We start from the raw sequence: 14,006 nt of genomic DNA, 5'->3' as shown, positions 1-14,006 counted from the left end.
GATGTAATCTGGAGAAGAGCAAACGATGATTTATGCGGTCTAGTAACGGCATTTCCATTAATCAACTAGCAATTGCGATTTGTTAGGAGATTTGTATCGTTTACTAACATTGGTGTAATTCGAGGATTATTGCCAAATGATATTAGTGCACCGCGTTACCAGGGATTTTGTTGTGGTGTTTTTAGCTCTAAAATTGTAGTCACAAAAGCTAGTAACAGATCAAAACCACGTTATGGAAGAAGTCATTTCCAGTTAAATACATATTTCAAGTGGTTTAATTAAAATATAAAATCTTGTGATTATTAATAAAACATCTACTTAGTTCTAGTGGAAATTTGTAAGCGAAAACTGTAATTATGCTCCTTGTTTTAGGAGTTTCTTCCGGCAGATAATTTTATCGTTTGTTAATTAATTTTGGCTGGACTTCAGCTTCAGATGTTTAAATTTTTTTAATACTTAACTGTGTTTTCTGAAGTGTCATATAAATTCACACAACTGACTCGGCATAAAACTGTCAGAAAAATTATTTTCTCTTTGGCCAAAAGTCATTCTCCCGCCTTTTGGCACAACTTCAGCGTGGAAATAATCCTAAAGGCGCCATAACCATCAAGTTCAAAATTTATTAACCCTTACCCGAATTTTAAAAAACTTAAAAACACTATAAATTGTTGTTGTGAAGATAATCCGCTATCTTCCGACACAAAGTAGTTAAAATAAAATTTAGGACACTTGTTTCGACCATTTGCATGTGTGTTATAAACTTACTAATTTACTCAAATAGAATCTACTGTGTAATGTGAGAATTGCAAATTTAGATGGATTTCAGTGTTAAGTAAATTTGCATTCGAATCCAACTGGTTTTTGTATCGGATGGAAGTGCCGTACACAAGTCGATTACATTGCTTTGAGAAGCAATTCTACAAACGAATTTCAACTGGAATGGCATCAGGCGGTTCAACAAGCACATATCTGAGTAACGAGATTAGGCTACACCTTTCTCCTTTTGTTGTTTGGTTTTGAATTGAAACTAGCACATGTCTTTTATTTTCAGAATACGCAAAGAATACAGAATCGAAATAGTGATGATCTGATGATGTTCGCACCTTTATCTGAGCTTTCAAAGGTGAAGAGAACATGTCTACTTTACAAATTCAGTAAACAACGTTTACTACTGCCTTATCGACTAATTTTAAATAATGTCGCGATGTAAATGTTTTATGTTTATTTAAATTTGTTGTACTAAATGTCAACAGTTATTTTCTTAAAAATATATGTTGCTCGCTTTACAATTGTTTATCATTATTGCTCCTTTGGCGTTTCCCGTCAATAACAGACTCAACGACAAAAATGAATATTATCTTCGTATAAATTCTCATCTCATGTGGTAATACGGGAAATTTCATTTTGCTTCACTGTTTGCGCCCCAATTTACAATGTAATTTGTCTACAATTAGGAGCGTTGAATTTTTGTTATATGAAATACCTTCCTTCTTTTGATGGCGTTGTGTTCCATGAAAAAGCTCGAGCAGCTTTGTTGATTTCAATTCGGTACCCAAAGCACACCTTGTTGCCTAATGACATTAGCATACGGGATAACAATTATATGCACACACGTGTCAAAGACTAATAGACCTCTTGTGGAGATTATAGCTCGCGCTTAATGTCACCATTTTCTAGATTAAATTTTACGAGTACATTACCGACTTTCATGACACGGCGCATCTATCAGGAAAAATATTTCTTCTGAATTTGAAAATCTCTTTAGCCCAGAATTGCACTCCAGCCCGACTTAACGAGATTATGCCTACACCTCCGTATTAAATAAATAAGATTTATGGCACAACGAAACAGGTTAAATTACACTGAACTCTGAGTAAGGGTCTGTCACAAATTTCAAGGGACGACTTTAATACGAAGGCGTGAAAACTATAAAACGACCTATTTTAACCTCCTTTAGTAGATCTTGGTTCGCAGGGATAAATATTTGCTGATGTAGTGCCAACTGGGTCAATGGCAGGAGTCTATCAATGAGTTTGAATTGTTTCAAAAGAAGTATTGTTTTGTTAGTGTTAAATTCAAATGATTGAAGCAACCTCAATTACAATTATGATTCATATAAATAGCAACAATAATGATGAGAAAAAGAAATTGATGGAGACAATGGGTCACGAAAGTATTAGAATCAACGCATTATGTTATTTTTATACTGTGTGCATGACTTTTCACAAATTTATTTTTATTACCTGGAACATTCAATTTAAATCAGATGGAATTCTCATTCTAAGTTTAGATGATTTGGGAAGTCCCGTTCGGATTTTTGTTTCGTTTTTTGCATGCGATTATTTTTAGATCTACCTGCATTTTATTCGATCAAAACATCAGTCATTGGCCCTGCTTGGTCATAAACAATGGTTAAAGAGCATTCATCATCAAAATAAAAAACATGCATATGAAGTTTGTCCATCTGTCTATTTATAGATCCAGTCGTTATTTTCTCAAATGCGCCATGGATTGTTTAAGTTTTTAATTTTTTAAACTTTTTTTTTCGATTCGATGTTTTAAGAGTTACATTATAGCGTTGTTTTTCAATTGTTTTCAAATGTTTTAAGAAACTCCTTAAAGCACTGTTTTGTGAGTTGGTACTCCTTTACAATTGTTTGTCAAAACTAATAGATTCTTCAAATAATAATATTATCATTTGATGTCAGTAGACACTTAACCAACTGTTCTAACTTCAAAATGTTTTCCTAAAAAATGTTAAAATAATGCAATTTAAACGTCTGGCCCATTGTCCCTTAAGGGCTCTTTTTCTAATTTTGTGACGGGTGTCTTATGCAACTTTTTTATTATAATATTGCAGTATCGAATGTGTAATAATAATAATTAAAAAACGATGCACAACCTTTGACGCAGGGACCTACGCAACAATTTTACAAATTCCAATTTCAACTCATTTTTTTGTCCAGTCAGTTCCGGACACAATACTGGGAGTCACCGAATTGACACCTGCATCATTGGCATCTAATATGTATGATTGTACTGAAATAGTTTCTCTCACCAGAGACCGTTCTTACATTTCGAACCTCTGCCAGAAAGTTTTACAAAATCTAGAACTGAAGCATCTCCAGAGTATTCATTTCGCGGCACTTTGTTGCTTTTTGGCTGCTTTGAGGCTGTCTGTCTTACTGTCTGAATTAACCCCTTAGCTACCTTCGCTCGCCGTAGCTGCAACTTTAACAGCCTGAAGTTGTACCATCTCCGTCTCTTGTCTTTGTCTTTATAATTCATCTGTTGAATAGACCCATAGGCTCTTTGGTAACTTATTAATTAAGCTCCAGTGATATAATATTAATTAATATTTATACAGACTTCTAAGACGGTCTTCATGACCGGGGGCAGTTTGCTGCATTGTTTTTTGATGGAAAATTACTTTTTATAATTATTCTGTTTAATAAACTTTCATGTTTTTTTAGAACATTCTATTAATAACTGGAAAAATCTTCCTCATCTTTTCTTTGTTTTGATAAGGCAGTTCCAATTTGTCTCAAGAAAACTCGCAAAGTTTTTATCAAAGACGACGTAAACTTTTCAAAGTCTATGAAATTTAGTTAACGTGCGGAAATGTATATTTTCACGACTCCTTAGGAAAACATTCATTTCCATTCGTTTTACTTAACACGGAAAACGAGATTTTCCGCGCGGCTTATAAAGTGTTGCTTCTTAAGACAATAATTATTTCAAATAATATTTTCTTTTTTTTATTTGGAGGATTTTGGAATGTTGGACTCCTTTGGTACTTTTTAAATGAAATGTATAAAATGAGCTATTTAAAAAAAGTGAACCAAATTATTGGACAACTGATGTGCTTGAGAATGCACAGAATCGAAAACTTTCTGTAAAAAAAAATCTTTTAACTATTTTTTAAACACTCTGGGAATATGTACGTTCTTTACTTCAAAAGTGTAGAAAAGACGAACTTAACAAGCAATTTACGTAAAATGTACATTTGCATTCAGAATAACACGACAGTCATGTCACAGAGACGTATAAAGTCTAATAACAGCAAAACTTGCATGATTTGCACATTTTTTTTACTGCATTCCACTTTTTTTGTTCACTGTGTACTGCTTGTTGCACAAATTACTTTGTTTTTGGTACATTCTGTGTAGTGCAATTGGACGTGTTAATTATATGAAAATTTTCATTTGCAAATTACGTGTTTACTTGCACTGACTTGCTAAACTACAACAGTTTGTTCTCACAGATTTTCATGCACAAGTCCAAAACTGAGTTTGGTACACGGCGTAATTGCAACTGCGCGATTATTAACCCCTTTTTATTTTATTTGTCACCATTAAAGAGTAGGAAAGAACCTCTTTCAAGTTGTACGTACTATAAAGTCAAACATTAAAAACGTACAAGATCATAAATGTTCCCGAAATTTATATTTTGTTGACGGATTTTATGGTGGCAAGGTTTCATTATTTATATTTTTTTTAATTAAGAAGGACGTTAAATGGAGACATTTTAGCGACTAAAAAAATTCTACGGGCCTTTTAGCATAAATGAATAAATGTCGAAAATCTGAGTTGCTAAGTAAGTTTGATAACAATTCTTTTGCCTTGAACATGTCCCCATATATCAACCGGGTTGCTAAATATTTAAGTACACCAGGCTTGGAATGTTTAATTGTATTTACTCCATTTGGTACTGGCTCATTTATTTTTTATTGCTGCCAAAAGACGTAAAGAGAAGTATCTTAATCGGAAAATTATTCGAGGACAGTTTGCAAAGTATTTACACAATTTAAGATACGGTTTCACATTTGACGTGAGTTTGATAAAAAAAAATCGAAAAATTTCAGATATTGTCGTGACAGTAATTAAGAACTGTAATTTAAACCCATAAAAACTTACTTTAAATTTAAGTTTAGTGTCTTCTTTTCTGAGAATCTTTCCAAGAAGTCTGCATAAAAGCACATCCTCCACCTTCACTAACAATTCCTGTTTAAAGTTTTTACACAAAAAGAAGTTTCCAAAGTATATAAAAGTTGTCGTTTTTTTTCACACACTACCTAAATCTACAGAAAAATTCTACACAACAAAAAGTTTGGACACAATTTACACGTGTGTTTTTGGTTCGCAAATCTCACAAGCGCTCCATAGCTAAGTCCATTCAACTTGTGACTTGGTGGTAGCGCGGATAACACTAAAAGCTTCACCTTCATTCATAAGAAGTGCGCGCTCTAACACCACGCACATGCGCTTTTCGTGGAGCTTTGATAATTCTGCAATTTCATGCATAATTGTTGGTATGGTTAAACACGAGCGCATTTCAGTCAAAAGAGTTTTAAATTGTTTTAATTAAAAGTCCGAGATTCAACACGCCGCGGTGAACTTGAACTTGAATCGCTTTAGTCCGTGTTAATTAAATTTGGCTGTACTCTTCTAATTTGAACAATTAAATTTAATGCTGGATTTATTAGGTGGAACGCGCCTTAAAACTGCTAAGTGAAAGTGGTTACGACATGATGGATCTTTTGGAGAGGTTTTTGGTCTATGTACCTACTCAAGTATTTGTTGTAACGGTTTTGATCAGTTACGCAGGTTTTTCTTATTGTGATAGAGTTCAATGCCGTTAGTAGTATAGTTCCAATATTACCGTAAGACTTTTTATAGAAATCCAACGCCACCGCGGTTTGTGTCCTTCAAAATTTTCCGACCTAGATAATTTGTAGATAATACTGCCACTTATACCACAATATGCAAGTAAACAAACAGATATGTATTTTCTAATCACCTCGCCACCAAGAAAAATGCTGCCGGAATAGGTCTCGTGCCATTCTGAAATTATCAACAATTTTTAAATTTAAGCGATTAGTTTCATTTGCTTGTACTTTACACTACTTTGTTAATAATGGAAGGTTACGCAAGACTTATTAGCTTAGTTAATTTTCTAATTTCGGTTCGGAACTTCTTATTGTTATCTTCTTGTTTTTGTATAAAACCCAGACATGTCGAGGAATCCGTTATTACATCTGACCTGGCCAGTGACCTAAGTTTCGCAACCTCAGTAGGTTACTCGAATTACTCGCAGAAAAAGTTACTTTTGAGTTATGGCACGCACGAGAATTTGGTAATGAAACTGCTACCACATGAGTCGTATATCTGACTGGTTAGCCGTGTCTTCTTAGACAGTCTTCAAGACTTTTAACATCGAAGATTTAAAATTTAAATTTTATACTAGTAAAGTTTCGATTCGCACATTGTGAAGTCTTTTAGCTTGAAGTTCATGGACGTTCTAGTAGATTCTTAACATTTACTTGACATCCAACCGCAAGACAATGGCAATCAATAGGAAAAAACTTATTGTCAGGTTTCAATTTAGCACTTGTTTGTAATTTTCTTAGAAAAGTTTTTGCGAATTTTACGGTTAGGATTTTACAGTTGCATTTAAAAGTAAAAAGTTCGTTTTCGCTGTGATTTATTCTGTGTAGGTGAAGCATGCTCAGAACCGATATGCTGTTTTAAACACAATATAATTACATTAGAAGATAAATTTAATTAAAACTTGTCTATGGACAATTAAAAAATTAAATATGTAACAGTGCTTTCAAATTTAGAATTTCCAACTAAATTTTAGGATATTGAAGCGGCAGTTTTTGTTCCAGTTCCAAATATAGTAAATTTTATTTTTAACCATAAAATGCTTTATGTAGGGCGGATCAACAGGTTTTTTTTCGACTATGACTTAGTTTTGACATTTTGCGCTTGACAAAGTAAATATCAACGTGCATTTGATAACATTACTAAAATATTTTTTTTAATAAAACATATGTCGAGCCACATTACTGCTCGTTATTCTACGATTTTTTTTGCAGCGCTTGTACTTGTAATAATTTTTTATCCCAATATAAGAGCTAATTCATTGAATAGGTATAAAATTTTTAGTTGAGAAATTTTTAACTACAAACCATACCATTGTATTCACGTTTAATTTAGTATCAAAAGAGTACTTTTAATTTACTGCATAAATAGAATTTTTTAAAAATTAATTAATCCGGCGCGGCAGGCCGAGGAGTATAAAAAAACGTGTGTAGCTTTGCTTCAAAGCCGCAATTTGATGCGTAGACTGTGTAAATTAATTTTTAATAAAAGGAGTATTATTTAAAAGGTTTCGATAAAGTGAAAATACTTTCTTAATAAAGAACGAAATGAGGCGCAAAATGGTATATTTACAAAATATACGGGCTGTCCCAGAACTCGCTCTCCAGAGAAAAAGAGCTTATGGAGGCAACAATTCTCAACCAAAATTTTGAAACTAAAATGTTTAACTCAAAAAATAATCGAGATAAGACGAAAAAACGGTAGCTAATCCCGAAGCTGAACAAAATTTGAAAATTGGTAATTATGGACACATACTACTATTCATTGGTCAGATGAACATTAGACTCTCGTTGCCTTCCTTCCATCCTTCCATCCTTTTTGGGATGCCCTTTTACTCCACTTCTCGAATAAGCTTAGGGGATTGGTTGTTAAGATTTTATCAGTTCTCGAATACTATTAAACTTAGTCATTTTTTGTTTAGAAATTTACCATCGGTATTGCTGTCGGCACTCTCCCTTGCTCACTGGGGCGCGAGTTCTGGGACATCCTATACAACGCTTGTTTAAATGAATACAATTCATCTTTAAACATCTCATTAAAATTCAATTCGTGTACTAAAGCCATAAGAAATTTAAACAAATAAAATCATCAAAAGAGGTGTTCATTTTATGAAAGAATGTCACATCATCATCATAAAATTAGCTGACGGAGCTCTTTACGATAGTTCCGCATGAACTCAGTAATTGAACTTATAAACGCTACCTGGCAATTATTCATCAATTACTATTTTTGGATCTGCTGGTAGTTCAACAGGAGCTTGACCTCCATACAAAAGTTTCTTATTACTAGAAACATCGTTTCGTGTTGAGGCTGAGGCAATTAATTGATTCCGAATTACTGAACAAGCAATGTCAAAGAAAACGAAAAGCTTTGACCTTTATTATAAGCTTGTTAAAATGGTATTGGGAGTTTGCTAGCATCACCAATGCAAGAATTAATTACCAAGAAACAAACGACAGATTTGTTGAGAATTTCAAAAGCGTAATAGCAAAAAAGAATTAAACAATTAAGTGTAATCAAAAGAGAATCATTAACTCTACTTGTGCGACTAAATTAGAACAAGTAGATTCAAGCACATTCATTTTATGAAACAAAAATGAGTTATGTTGGTTTTATGTTCACAAGTAAATTAGCTTAAAATTTGAATAGTCACATAATACTTAATCTAGTTGACACAAACTTTATTTCACATGATAATGAACTTTTTGGCGGTGATCGGGCGCCAATTAATAAAGGTCCACTGACAGAAATTTAGTGGTTTTGCTGTGCCAGCTGTGTCAGATTCATTCTACATCCAGTTACAATTTACACGAATTCTAAAAGGTATACGTCATTTTTTAGTTAAACCAGAAGCAGAAGTTTGCTTATTCTAAAGATTCTAAAGTCAGTCTAAAGTTATTTGTATTATCTTATCACTATCGTCTTCAACGAAGAATAAAGTTTTAGTAATAAGAGTTAAATACGACGTGTTCATCAAAGACGCATGATAACAAGTCTGGAATTGTTGTTATACAACACTTTATGACAGAATTATTTATCACACTTTTTTGCTTAAATATTTGAACGGTGGAACAAAGACTTCAAACTTCTCTAAGTTCGGTAAGTTTCACCGAACAACTGGGGAATTTATTAGTGGGTGCACCGTCTCTTTTGAAAATTATTCAAATAGTTTTAATGTTTACCAATACCTTGAATTATGAGCTTTATTATTTCCAGAATATTTTAATAATATGTACTTTATTGTTGTGATGATAATTGAATCTTACTCCTAATGCTTATGCACAGTTTTCACACTTCTTCTCCTAGTTCTAATATATGTAGTACAATTGCGTCCAAAAATAATGCACCATCCCATTGCTTATTTCCAAATAGCATCGGAAAACATTTTGAGGGCCTCGCCGGGGCAGGTACAAGTCCATTCTTGACCGTCCCAGCACATCTGGGTAGTCATAAAATGGTAATTTTTCAATGTTTGCAAAAACCCTGTTCTAAAATTATTTAGATCTTATTTTGCTGTGCTGTGATGGTAAAAGAAACGTATAAATACGGTGGAGCGATTATGACTTTAACTTTTTAAATAGTTTCCACCAAACTTACCGCAAGACCCTATAAACATAATCACCCTCACTCAAGTGGTGTCTGTCTGATGACCAGATTTGATCCCCAATAAATTACAGCCTTTTTGTTGATTCAAATTTACTGGAATTGGGGAAAAAATATTTGGAAATAAAGTTTCAGGACATACAGACAAAATATAGTAGATTACTCAACGTGTGAAGTTAAGTTTTGTTTTAATCTAATGTTAACTTGTAATAATAGAGTTGAAGAATGATTAAAATTTAGATTAGCTTTAAAGTGCGGTATAAAATTTTTCAAATTTCCCTTAAATTAAATAAAAATATAATTGTCAATTTTGACGTCAAATCACTTGCTCTCATTGTTTTTCACTTACTAGTTAGTAGAAACATATGTTAATTACTAGTGAAAAAAATGAAGAAATTTTGAGTTTCTTAGGTCCCAAACAATGACAGAAAATGTATTTTTATGGCAAAGTTAAAAAAAACTATATTTTATAGCTAGAGAAAAATAATTAAAAAAAATGTAAAGTCCGTTTTTAAAAAAAAACACCACCAACACCGCAATTTTCTCCTGCATTACACCAGACAACGTTGCCTAGGAAGATTTTTGGTGAGAAAATATTTGTCAATTTTTTGACATTTCTGAAAATTAGGCAGTGTTTCCGTTAAAAACGTGTTTCTTTTACAGCCTGTTGGATTGCAAATCAGGATTTAATAGACTCGGCACAGCCAGGAAGGCCGTTTTGTGTAATCAAATTGTCAATAGGCAGCTAACCTATTTGATTTTATGACCAAAAAGTTACTATCGACGATGTTGCCGGTTGTAAAGTGCTGGGAGAGTGCGGTGTTGGTGTTTTTTTTAATAAAAAAACGGACTTTACACCCGGTTTACCGAAACAAAATTAAATCCTTAATTTTGATCAAAGATTTTTACAAAACCAAATAACGTTATTGGGGTTTTTACATCTGAAAAACTATGTTTGAAAAACTAAAACTCGAGAAAATGTATAAATTGACGCTTCAAAAATTATATGTGCTAGTTGGCCATACTCAGTAAATCATGTAAACAGTTTAGCAAAATTACCAACACTAGTATTGTTGCCAAATTTTTAACAGCACTAGGATTGTTAAAAGTGGCTTTATACAATTTCCTGCTAAAGTGATACTGTTACTCTAACAATTTAGAATGAAATGAAATAGGTATTTAACACTATGTTAAAGTGACATAAGTAAGTTGCAAGTTTAATTTAATTTCAATTATTGCATTAAACCGGCCTATACTTAGTTACTTACTATTGATCAGAATTAAAAATCAATTGTTCTAAAATTTACTTTTTTAGCAATGAAAGTGTATTATGTGAAGAAAAATGAATTTTAAGAAATAAATTAGAAATTAAAAATTACATCTTTAATTAAAATTAATATTTGATTCCATCATCCATCCATGTCAGCAATCAAACTTAATTAAATGCGTGATTAATTTAATCGCAATCAACTTATAGTGGAAATGAGGTCATTTTGCTTAAAAATACAAACATTGATTCAAAATTTCTTTCAATGGTCTTCAAATCATGTTGTTTAGCCGACTCAATCTGTATGAGTTTTCAAGTGAGTTGTAAATAAAATTTGGTTGTCTGACGCACCCTTGTATGTACGTACAAAAACTGACCGCTCAGATCTCAAGCAGACCAACCCAAAAGTTCTAGGGGTAAAATGTATTGTTGGGTGCATATTATATTCATACCATGGTGCATTATTTTTGGACGCAATTGTACTAAAACTTTACCAAATCCAGCAAATCGATACCGTAATTTATTGAATGATGGCTATCTTTGTAATAGCATTAGTTAAATATTTAGAATTGCTTGGGGTGGTATTTTCGTGCAAATTCTCTGTTGGTCATCCACTCTTATTAGCTTATTTCACTCCCTCATCTTTAACAAGTTTCTCAATTTTCCACCTACTCGTAGTTTAACAAGCGCTCTATAAAGTTCAAAGTCTTTACACGTCCTAAAAGTCTAAAAGTAAAAAAATCTGACCGCAGATTTCATAAGGGTGGAGTGTAAGTTTAATCACTCATTAAATCACTCACTTCTCTCTACTTTGTTTATTACATTCTCCATTATTTCATTTCTTTTGTCCTGTTTGCATGTTTTTATTTTTTTATTATCTTAGCAATTTTGATGTTTTAACTGTTTTTTTTGCGTTTGTCGATAATTTTTTTGTTTTTTTTATGATATTTGTTTTGTATATTGTAACATTTTGTATTAATTTGGGAAATGCTAGAAAAATAGACCGGTGTTTACGCAAAAAAGTGAACATAAAAAAACGGGTTTGATTACTATTTTTTAATTTTTTTTTAAAACAACGTAAAAAAATTAATTACCGATTGGTTTGTTTATTCTAAATATTGTCTGGTTGCCTTTAAACACTCGTTTATTTGAATTTTTTTCTCTTTCTCTCTATTTCTTGAATCACATTATATTTTGAACTCTCGATAATTTGAACTTTTTGCCAGGTCCCTTGTATTTCAAATTATCGAGAGGCTACTGTAATATACAGGGTGTTCAAAAATGGCGGACCAACTATTTACTACGTGAATCTTCAGATAATAACTAGTAGCTAAATTAAGTTTTTTCAATTATTGAGTGCTTCGTTGGAAATCTACAGCCACTTAAAGGGGCGCTAATTATGGCACAAATTTTTCCTTATAATGAACTCAAGGTTTACAAAATTCAACTAGAGTTCATGTTTTGGGTGACATTTACATACTTACAGTCTTTAAATGCCTTAAATGTTGATGCAAAACTTTATATTTCACTTTTAAAATTAAGCTCAAAAGCGCAAAATTAATCTGGCAACATTTCACTTCAAGAATTCAGTAATTAATTGTTGTCTAGTGCCTGACAATGACCAGTTTTTTAGAAAAGTCAAACATTTTTTAGGTGTCACAAACTAGAGGAGTTTATTTCTCTAAAGATGTACAATTTTGCTGAATATACCGACACCTGAAGGAAACAGTCGAGAAGCAGTAAGGGGCAGTAAGGCTTGTGAATTTCCTAACTGGCAAATTCCCTCCAAGAATACTTTTCAACGAATTTATCAACAGGTACGTGAGATGGGCCGATTGGAACCAAATTTATCAGGATCATGGAGGACCCAAGACTATTCGCACACCAAGAAGAGAACAAATGGTTCTTAATCTACTTTGTGACTTTTACTGGTCAGGTGTTATCAAATTTAATTGCACACCATAGTAACCAATTACATGATTTATTAATAATTGTAACTACCAAAGTGTTGCTCTGGTCTCAAAATTATACTCCTAATAATTACCGAAAGAATTAAACACTGTTGCCGTTTTTCGCAATATTTAAAGTTATTTTGCTCCCGTACAAAGCTTCAAATAAAAATTTTAAACAGCATTTCCAATTCACAGCGTCTTAGAGCTTGACGTTCTTATCAGTTGGTCCGCTATTTTTTGAACAGCCTGTATACTGTAATTAACGAAAGGTATCAAATTATTAGTTATTCAAAAAAATTGTATTCTTGGTTGCATTTGGTCGTCAAGTTAGGTGAATCAGTCTGTATACAGAGTGTCTCAAAACTGGCGTCCCAGAGAGAAGGGGCTTATGGAGGCAACAATTCTGAATAAAAATTTTGAAACTAAAATTTTTTAGCTTAAAAAATAATTCAGATAAGACGAAAAAACGATATCCAATCCTGAAACTGAACAAAATTTGAGAATCCGTAACTATGGACACATACAGAGTCATCCCTTTTATCAATCAATTATTATTGTAAATTATAAAAAATAGACTAAAAAAATATACAATTTTTTATAATAAACAGTATTATGGATTACCGGAAGCGATATCGCAAATCCGCTGAAGTTAATTTCCTAATCTTAGACAGTAATCATGAAAAATAATTCATTATCGCTCAGTACTTTTCCTATATTAAAACATGAAAAGTAAGCTAAATTTACATAATACTGATGTACAGTTTCTAACAAATTTTTTAAACAAGGAAAATGTGCTTTATTTAGTTGAACAGTTTAAAGTTAAAATGTTGATAAACAATCAGATACACATGGATGAATTGGCAATTTTAAAAATGCGATTTGTATCAAAAACTGACAAGTTCACTTGATCGTGATATATGAGTATGAGAGATTATGTAAAATATATGATAAATTTGTACAAACAGAAAAGTTTCACGTGATTATTTCATTCATGTCAATTTTAGACATTTTAATTGACTGGTCGGTAAATGTTTACTTTTCAGCAAGAATATTGATTTTATTGACGTTCAGGGCCTATTTTAATTTATTCTTTTTACTTTTACTTTACCCATTGTTGTAACTTCACATAATTTATAACCAAAATTGATGGGTGCTTAATGTCAGTTCTACCAACATACTAAAATAAGGACTGCTAGAGTATTTTTTTAATTAATAATATTTAGGTGTTGATTGAACCTTCAACATTAAATTAAAAGTAGATAAACAAAAAATCCACACACTCAGACTACTTTATTGTTAATCACATTATTTGTTTTGATTTATCGTTGTTATTTCTATAGAAAATTTTATTTTATTTACAAATTCTTTCCTTGGTAATTTTCTATCACTGGTACATACTTTTCCTAATCCTTAATTGACAGTTACAAATAAATCATAAAGGTGGCTCTCTGTCTGGAATATTGTTTTCTACAGATAAAATCGATAACAAAATCTCTTTGTTACTTATACAAAACCGCC

General features: G+C 32.1%; 1 protein-coding gene across 4 annotated transcripts in view; it reads right to left on the bottom strand.

Annotated features, from left to right (window-relative positions):
• The window catches only part of LOC148181297 (mesotocin receptor-like), an 83,613-nt gene extending 78,195 nt beyond the window's left edge, over positions 1-5,418 (bottom strand). Inside the window, exon 1 of one of the 4 annotated variants that reach the window (XM_088046736.1) lies at positions 4,917-5,418. The gene's annotated coding sequence lies outside the window, so the exon portion shown is untranslated. The remainder of the gene's footprint in view (positions 1-4,916) is intronic. The other 3 variants (XM_088046746.1, XM_088046726.1, XM_088046718.1) reach the window with 3 other exon arrangements.
• Positions 5,419-14,006: the final 8,588 nt, after the last annotated feature.

This window comes from Gnatocerus cornutus, chromosome 1 (assembly GCF_029298725.1).
Source record: "Gnatocerus cornutus isolate USDA-ARS CGAHR chromosome 1, icGnaCorn1.1, whole genome shotgun sequence".
NCBI classification, from domain to species: domain Eukaryota; kingdom Metazoa; phylum Arthropoda; class Insecta; order Coleoptera; family Tenebrionidae; genus Gnatocerus; species Gnatocerus cornutus.
This window is presented reverse-complemented; position numbering and strand designations above follow the sequence as displayed.